This window comes from Apostichopus japonicus, chromosome 20 (genome assembly GCF_037975245.1).
Source record: "Apostichopus japonicus isolate 1M-3 chromosome 20, ASM3797524v1, whole genome shotgun sequence".
NCBI classification, from domain to species: Eukaryota; Metazoa; Echinodermata; class Holothuroidea; order Aspidochirotida; family Stichopodidae; genus Apostichopus; species Apostichopus japonicus.
This window is the reverse complement of record NC_092580.1, coordinates 17578593-17587556: the sequence shown is the minus strand read 5'-3', so window position 1 is coordinate 17587556 and position 8964 is coordinate 17578593. Positions and strand designations below refer to the sequence as shown.

Genomic DNA, 8964 nt, shown 5'->3' with positions numbered 1-8964 from the left:
AACCGACAAACGATCAACCATCAAGGAACCGTGGGGAGCCCACAAGAAAAACAAACAAATCAGCGAGCGAGCAAACCACCGAGTAAATAAAGCAACCGACAAACAAGCAAACAGTCCAGGATCCGAGCAAACCAACGAGAAAAAAAAACAGCAAGCAAGCAAACAAATCAGCAAGGAATCACTCTAAAAACCAGCAAGCATACAAGCAAATCTACGAGAAAAAAAAACAAGCTATCGAGCAAGCTTACAAGAAATAGAAGCAAGCAAGCAAACACACCAGCAAGATCAAAATTAAACAAACGAGAATTCAAATAAGCAACAAGCAAGCAAACAAACAAATCAGCAAGGAATCACTCTAACCAGAATGAAAACATTTCATGGTTCCTTGCTGCTGTTCATTAGTTCCATTCATAGGGAAATTTCTAACAAAGCCCTAATACAACAACAGTAATTTATGCTCACAAACTTTTGTTGCCAAAGTAATGCTAAGCCCTGATATCAATTGCAACACACATCAGTGTGTGAAGACTATCTACCATTATCATCATACCAAGTTTGACGAAATTCCCATTAGTAATAGTAGCCAAGTAATTGCAATTTGGAGTATTTCACGTTTGACCCCATGACCTCATTAATATTCATGATATGACCACCAAAATCAACAGGTTTAATCTACTTACTATTGGCCACCCACTCACCAAGTATGGTAATGATTGGTCATTCCCTTGTTGAGTTATTGTGCATACAAACTTTTCATAACGAAATAATGCTAGGCCCCCCCCCCCCCCCCTTATAAACATACATGATATCAATTGCAACACACATCAGTGTGTGGAGACTATCTACCAATATCATCATACCAAGTTTGACGAAATTCCAATAAATAGTAGCCAAGTTATTGCAACTTGGGAGTTTTTCACGTTTGACCCGTGACCTCATTAATATTTTTTAACTTTGACCTCGTATAACTTCGCACACGAAGGTCACACGGGGTCAACCTATTGACATTTATGATCAGAAGGTACCTTTGACATTTTTGGTGACCTCGGATCACATGACCGTTAAGTTTGAAAATATTCCCCTATACCATTTGCAACTTGTCCCAAAATATCAACCGTGTCACACCTTGGAACTGAGAGTTATTGCATTAAATGTCTGAAAATTAACTTTGACCTCGTATAACTCCGCACAGGAAGGTCACACGGGGGTCAACCCATTGACATTTATGATCAGAAGGTACCTTTGACATCTGAAAATAGCATCGAAACTGAAAAATCCCCAAAACATGAAAAGGTCACCAGAGGTCAAATTGAGGTCAAGGGTCACCCAGATGCGGGTCGACAATTGGATTAAATTGAAGCAACTCCCAACCCTAACGGACAATTCGTTCTCAAGTTATCGCAAAAATACTAGTTTTTTATCATTAATTGACCTTTGGTGACCTCGGATCACATGACCGTTAAGTTTGAGAATATTCCCCTATACCATTTGCAACTTGTCCCAAAATATCAACTGTGTCACACCTTGGAACTGAGAGTTATTGCATTAAATGTCTGAAAATTAACTTTGACCTCGTATAACTCCGCACACGAAGGTCACACGGGGGTCAACCCATTGACATTTATGATCAGAAGGTACCTTTGACATCTGAAAATAGCATCGAAACTGTAAAAATCCCCAAAACATGAAAAGGTCACCAGAGGTCAAATTGAGGTCAAGGGTCACCCAGATGCGGGTCGACAATTGGATTAAATTGAAGCAACTCCCAACCCTAACGGACAATTCATTCTCAAGTTATCGCAAAAATACTAGTTTTTTATCATTAATTGACCTTTGGTGACCTCGGATCACATGACCGTTAAATTTGAAAATATTCCCCTATACCATTTGCAACTTGTCCCGAAATATCAACCGTGTCACACCTTGGAACTGGGAATTATTGCACTAAATGTCTGAAAATTTACTTTGACCTCATATAACTTCACACACAAAGGTCACCTGGGGTAAACCTATTGACATTTTTGATTGTTGAGACGTGAATATAGCATCAAAACTGTAAGAATTCAAACATTTTTTTCTTTGCCCATTTTCTCACCGAAAATACTAGTTTTTTAACATTAATTGACCTTTGATGACCTCGGATCACATGACCGTTAAGTTTGAAAATATTCCTCTATACCATTTGCAACTTGTCCCAAAATATCAACCTTGTTACACCTTGGCCCTGGGAGTTATTGCATTAAATGTCTGAAAATTAACTTTGACCTTGTATAACTTTACACACAAAGGTCACCCGGGTGTCAACCCATTGACATTTTTGATCGGAAGGTACCTTTGATATCCAAATCTAGCATCAAAACCAAACATTTTCTTTTTCGCCCGTTTTCTCCCAAACTAAGCACATTTTTTCTAATGTGACCTTTGACCTTTTGACCTTGGTTTCAAATGTAGTTTGATCTGCTGATTCCAAAAATCAACACGATAAGTCTGTACAGCCATCCTAACTCTGACCGAAAACTTTGACCCCATATGAGTTCGCACACAAAGGTCACACGGGGGTCAACCTATCGATATTTATGATCGGAAGGTACCTTTGACATCTGAAAATAGCATCGAAACTGTAAAAATCCCCAAAACATGAAAAGGTCACCAGAGGTCAAATTGAGGTCAAGGGTCACCCAGATGTGGGTCGACAATTGGATTACACTGAAGCAACTCCCAACCCTAACGGACAATTCGTTCTCAAGTTATCGCAAAAATACTAGTTTTTTAACATTAATTGACCTTTGGTGACCTCAGATCACATGACCGTTAAGTTTCAAAATATTGCCCTAACCAGTTCACAACTTGTCCCAAAATATCAACCTTGTCGCACATTGGCACTGGGAGTTATTGCAGTTTTAGTATTTTGGGTTTTTGGACCATAACTGACCTTTGGTGACCTTTGTGGGCACCAAAAACAATAGGGTTCATCTACTCACTATGGGCCACCCACCCACCAAGTTTGATCATGATCAGTCAATCCCTTGTTGAGTTATCGTGCATACAAGCTTAAGCGTCACACACACACACACACACACACACACACACATACACCCACACACACACACACACACACGCCAACCTGAATACATAGGTTCCTTTGCTTTCAGCAAGGAACCAAAAACCAGCAAGCATACAAGCAAATCTACGAGAGAGAAAAAAACCAAGCTATCGAGCAAGCTTACAAGAAATAGAAGCCAGCAAGCAAGCAAACATACCAGCAAGATCGAAATTAAACAAACAAGCGAGAATTCAAATACGCAACAAGCAAGCAAACAAACAAACCAGCAAGAAAGCAAATGAACAATCCACAAAGTTAACAAACAAAACGAAGAACAAGCAAACAAACGCACATCCAAGCAAGCAATCCACAAGACAAACAGCAATCCATCAAACAAACCCACAAGAAACAAATCAACCAGCAAGCAAGCGAACAAAACAACAGTCAACCAAACCAACCATACAAGAAACAGACAAAACAATGAATATGCAAACAACCACAATACAAGCACGCAATCCACAAGACAAACAGGAAGCAAGCGAAAAACAAACACACACGCAGGGAAACAAATCAACCAGCAATCAATGGGGAAACAAGAGAGCAACCACACACAAAAACACACAAATGAGCAACCATCAAGGAACCGTGGGGAGTCCACAAGAAAAACAAACAAATCAGCGAGCGAGCAAACCACCGAGTAAATAAAGCAACCGACAAACAAGCAAACAGTCCAGGATCCGAGCAAACCCACGAGAAAAAAAAAACAGCAAGCAAACAAATCAGCAAGAAACCACTCTAAAAACCAGCAAGCAAATCTACGAGAAAAAAAAACAAGCTATCGAGCAAGCTTACAAGAAATAGAAGCAAGCAAGCAAACACACCAGCAAGATCGAAATTAAACAAACGAGAATTCAAATAAGCAACAAGCAAGCAAACAAACAAATCAGCAAGGAATCACTCTAAAAACCAGCAAGCATACAAGCAAATCTACAAAAGAGAAACAAACAAGCTATCGAGCAAGCTTACAAGAAATAGAAGCCAGCAAGCAAGCGAACATACCAGCAAGATCGAAATTAAACAAACGAGAATTCAAATAAGCAACAAGCGAGCAAACAAACAAACCAGCAAGAAAGCAAATGACGATCCACAAAGAAACAAACAAAACGAATAACAAGCAAACAAACGCACATCCAAGCAAGCAATCCACAAGACCAACAGCAATCCATCAAACAAACCCACAAGAAACAAATCAACCAGCAAGCAAGCGAACAAAACAACAGTAAATCAAACCAACCATATACAAGAAACAGACAAAACAAAGAATATGCAAACAACCCCAATACAAGCACGCAATCCACAAGACGCAATCCACAAGACAAGCAAGTAAAAAAAAAAACACCCAAACACACAGGGAAACAAATCAACCAGCAATCAAGGGGGAAACAAGAGAACAACCACACACAATAACTGACAAACGAATCAGCCATCAAGGAACAGTGGGGAGCCCACAAGAAAAACAAACAAATCAGCGAGCGAGCAACCGACAAACAAGCAAACAGTCGAGAATCCGAGCAAACCCACGAGAAAAAAAAAAAAGCAAGCAAGCAAACAAATCAGCAAGGAATCACTCTAAAAACCAGCAAGCATACAAGCAAATCTACGAGAGAGAAAAAAAAGCTATCGAGCAAGCTTACAAGAAATAGAAGTAAGCCAGCAAGCAAGCAAACATACAAGCAAGATCGAAATTAAACAAACAAGCGAGAATTCAGATAAGCAACAAGCAAGCAAACAAATCAGCAAGAAAGCAAATGAACAATCCACAAAGAAAAACAAAACGAAGAACAAGCAAACAAACACACATCCAAGCAAGCAATCCACAAGACCAACAGCAATCCATCAAACAAACCCACATGAAACAAATCAACCAGCAAGCAAGCGAACAAAACAACAGTCAATCAAACCAACCATATACAAGAAACAGACAAAACAAAGAATATGCAAACAACCCCAATACAAGCACGCAATCCACAAGACGCAATCCACAAGACAAGCAAGTAAAAAAAAAAAACACCCAAACACACAGGGAAACAAATCAACCAGCAATCAAGGGGGAAACAAGAGAACAACCACACACAATAACTGACAAACGAATCAGCCATCAAGGAACAGTGGGGAGCCCACAAGAAAAACAAACAAATCAGCGAGCGAGCAACCGACAAACAAGCAAACACTCAAGGATCCGAGCAAACCCACCAGAAAAAAATAACAGCAAGCAAGCAAACAAATCAGCAAGGAATCACTCTAAAAACCAGCAAGCATACAAGCAAATCTACAAGAGAGAAAAAAAAGCTATCGAGCAAGCTTACAAGAAATAGAAGTAAGCCAGCAAGCAAGCGAACATACCAGCAAGATCGAAATTCAACAAACGAGAATTCAGATAAGCAACAAGCGAGCAAACAAACCAGCAAAAAAGCAAATGGCGATCCACAAAGAAACAAACAAAACAAAGAACAAGCAAACAAACGCACATCCAAGCAAGCAATCCAAAAGACAAACAGCAATCCATCAAACAAACCAACAAGAAACAAATCCACAAGCAAGTAAGCGAACAAAACAACAGTCAATCAAACCAACCATAAACAAGAAACAGACAAAACAAAGAATATGCAAACAACCACAATACAAGCACGCAATCCACAAGACAAGCAAGCAAAAAAAAAAACACAAAAAACAACCAAACACACAGGGAAACAAATCAACCAGCAATCAAGGGGAAACAAGAGAGCAAACACACACAAAAACACACAAACGAGCAACCATCAAGGAACAGTGGGGAGCCCACAAGAAAAACAATCAAATCAGCGAGCGAGCAAACAACCGAGTAAATAAAGCAACCGACAAACAAGCAAACAGTCCAGGATCCTGCAAACCCACGAGAAAAAGTAACAGCAAGCAAGCAAACAAATTAGCAAGGAATCACTCTAAAAACCAGCAAGCATACAAGCAAATCTACAAAAGAGAAAAAAACAAGCTATCGAGCAAGCTTACAAGAAATAGAAGTAAGCCAGCAAGCAAGCGAACATACCAGCAAGATCGAAATTAAACAAACGAGAATTCAAATAAGCAACAAGCGAGCAAACAAACAAACCAGCAAGAAAGCAAATGACGATCCACAAAGAAACAAACAAAACGAATAACAAGCAAACAAACGCACATCCAAGCAAGCAATCCACAAGACCAACAGCAATCCATCAAACAAACCCACAAGAAACAAATCAACCAGCAAGCAAGCGAACAAAACAACAGTAAATCAAACCAACCATATACAAGAAACAGACAAAACAAAGAATATGCAAACAACCCCAATACAAGCACGCAATCCACAAGACGCAATCCACAAGACAAGCAAGTAAAAAAAAAAACACCCAAACACACAGGGAAACAAATCAACCAGCAATCAAGGGGGAAACAAGAGAACAACCACACACAATAACTGACAAACGAATCAGCCATCAAGGAACAGTGGGGAGCCCACAAGAAAAACAAACAAATCAGCGAGCGAGCAACCGACAAACAAGCAAACAGTCGAGGATCCGAGCAAACCCACGAGAAAAAAAAAAAAGCAAGCAAGCAAACAAATCAGCAAGGAATCACTCTAAAAACCAGCAAGCATACAAGCAAATCTACGAGAGAGAAAAAAAAGCTATCGAGCAAGCTTACAAAAAAATAGAAGTAAGCCAGCAAGCAAGCAAACATACAAGCAAGATCGAAATTAAACAAACAAGCGAGAATTCAGATAAGCAACAAGCAAGCAAACAAATCAGCAAGAAAGCAAATGAACAATCCACAAAGAAAAACAAAACGAAGAACAAGCAAACAAACACACATCCAAGCAAGCAATCCACAAGACCAACAGCAATCCATCAAACAAACCCACATGAAACAAATCAACCAGCAAGCAAGCGAACAAAACAACAGTCAATCAAACCAACCATATACAAGAAACAGACAAAACAAAGAATATGCAAACAACCCCAATACAAGCACGCAATCCACAAGACGCAATCCACAAGACAAGCAAGTAAAAAAAAAAAACACCCAAACACACAGGGAAACAAATCAACCAGCAATCAAGGGGGAAACAAGAGAACAACCACACACAATAACTGACAAACGAATCAGCCATCAAGGAACAGTGGGGAGCCCACAAGAAAAACAAACAAATCAGCGAGCGAGCAACCGACAAACAAGCAAACACTCCAGGATCCGAGCAAACCCACCAGAAAAAAATAACAGCAAGCAAGCAAACAAATCAGCAAGGAATCACTCTAAAAACCAGCAAGCATACAAGCAAATCTACAAGAGAGAAAAAAAAGCTATCGAGCAAGCTTACAAGAAATAGAAGTAAGCCAGCAAGCAAGCGAACATACCAGCAAGATCGAAATTCAACAAACGAGAATTCAGATAAGCAACAAGCGAGCAAACAAACCAGCAAAAAAGCAAATGGCGATCCACAAAGAAACAAACAAAACAAAGAACAAGCAAACAAACGCACATCCAAGCAAGCAATCCAAAAGACAAACAGCAATCCATCAAACAAACCAACAAGAAACAAATCCACAAGCAAGTAAGCGAACAAAACAACAGTCAATCAAACCAACCATAAACAAGAAACAGACAAAACAAAGAATATGCAAACAACCACAATACAAGCATGCAATCCACAAGACAAGCAAGCAAAAAAAAAAACACAAAAAACAACCAAACACACAGGGAAACAAATCAACCAGCAATCAAGGGGAAACAAGAGAGCAAACACACACAAAAACACACAAACGAGCAACCATCAAGGAACAGTGGGGAGCCCACAAGAAAAACAATCAAATCAGCGAGCGAGCAAACAACCGAGTAAATAAAGCAACCGACAAACAAGCAAACAGTCCAGGATCCCGCAAACCCACGAGAAAAAGTAACAGCAAGCAAGCAAACAAATTAGCAAGGAATCACTCTAAAAACCAGCAAGCATACAAGCAAATCTACAAAAGAGAAAAAAACAAGCTATCGAGCAAGCTTACAAGAAATAGAAGTAAGCCAGCAAGCAAGCGAACATACCAGCAAGATCGAAATTAAACAAACGAGAATTCAAATAAGCAACAAGCGAGCAAACAAACAAACCAGCAAGAAAGCAAATGACGATCCACAAAGAAACAAACAAAACGAATAACAAGCAAACAAACGCACATCCAAGCAAGCAATCCACAAGACCAACAGCAATCCATCAAACAAACCCACAAGAAACAAATCAACCAGCAAGCAAGCAAACAAAACAACAGTCAATCAAACCAACCATATACAAGAAACAGACAAAACAAAGAACAAGCAAACAACCACAATACAAGCAAGCAAAAAAAAAAACAACACACAAAAACACAACCAAACACTCTGGGAAACAAATCAACCAGCAATCAAGAGGGAAACAAGAGAGCAAACACACACACAAACCGACAAACGAGCAAACCATCAAGGAACCGTGGGGAGCCCACAAGAAAAACAAACAAATCAATGAGCGAGCGAGCGAACAAACTACGAGTAAATAAAGCAACCGACAAACAAGCAAACAGTCGAGGATCCGAGCAAACCCACCAGAAAAAAAAACAGCAAGCAAGCAAACAAATCAGCAAGAAAGTCACTCTAACAACTAGCAAGCATACAAGCAAATCAGCAATTAATCGAACCAACCATATACACGTAACAGACAAAACAAAGAACATGCATACAAACCAGAACACAAGCAAGCAATCCACAAGACAAACAGGAAGCAAACAAAAACAACAAAACACACAGGGAAACAAATCAACCGGCAATCAATCAAAATTTGTTCAGGCAGTTTATTCCTAGTTTTGCCTGCTATACCATTTCAA

General features: G+C 39.5%; 1 long non-coding RNA gene across 1 annotated transcript; it reads right to left on the bottom strand.

Moving 5' to 3' along the window:
• Positions 1-354: 354 nt before the first annotated feature.
• LOC139961285 (uncharacterized) lies at positions 355-3164 on the bottom strand. The gene is made up of 2 exons (XR_011790801.1): positions 1639-3164; positions 355-1025 (listed from the first exon to the last, which is right to left on the bottom strand). It is a non-coding gene; the product is annotated as an uncharacterized lncRNA (long non-coding RNA).
• Between the last annotated feature and the right edge of the window lie 5800 nt (positions 3165-8964).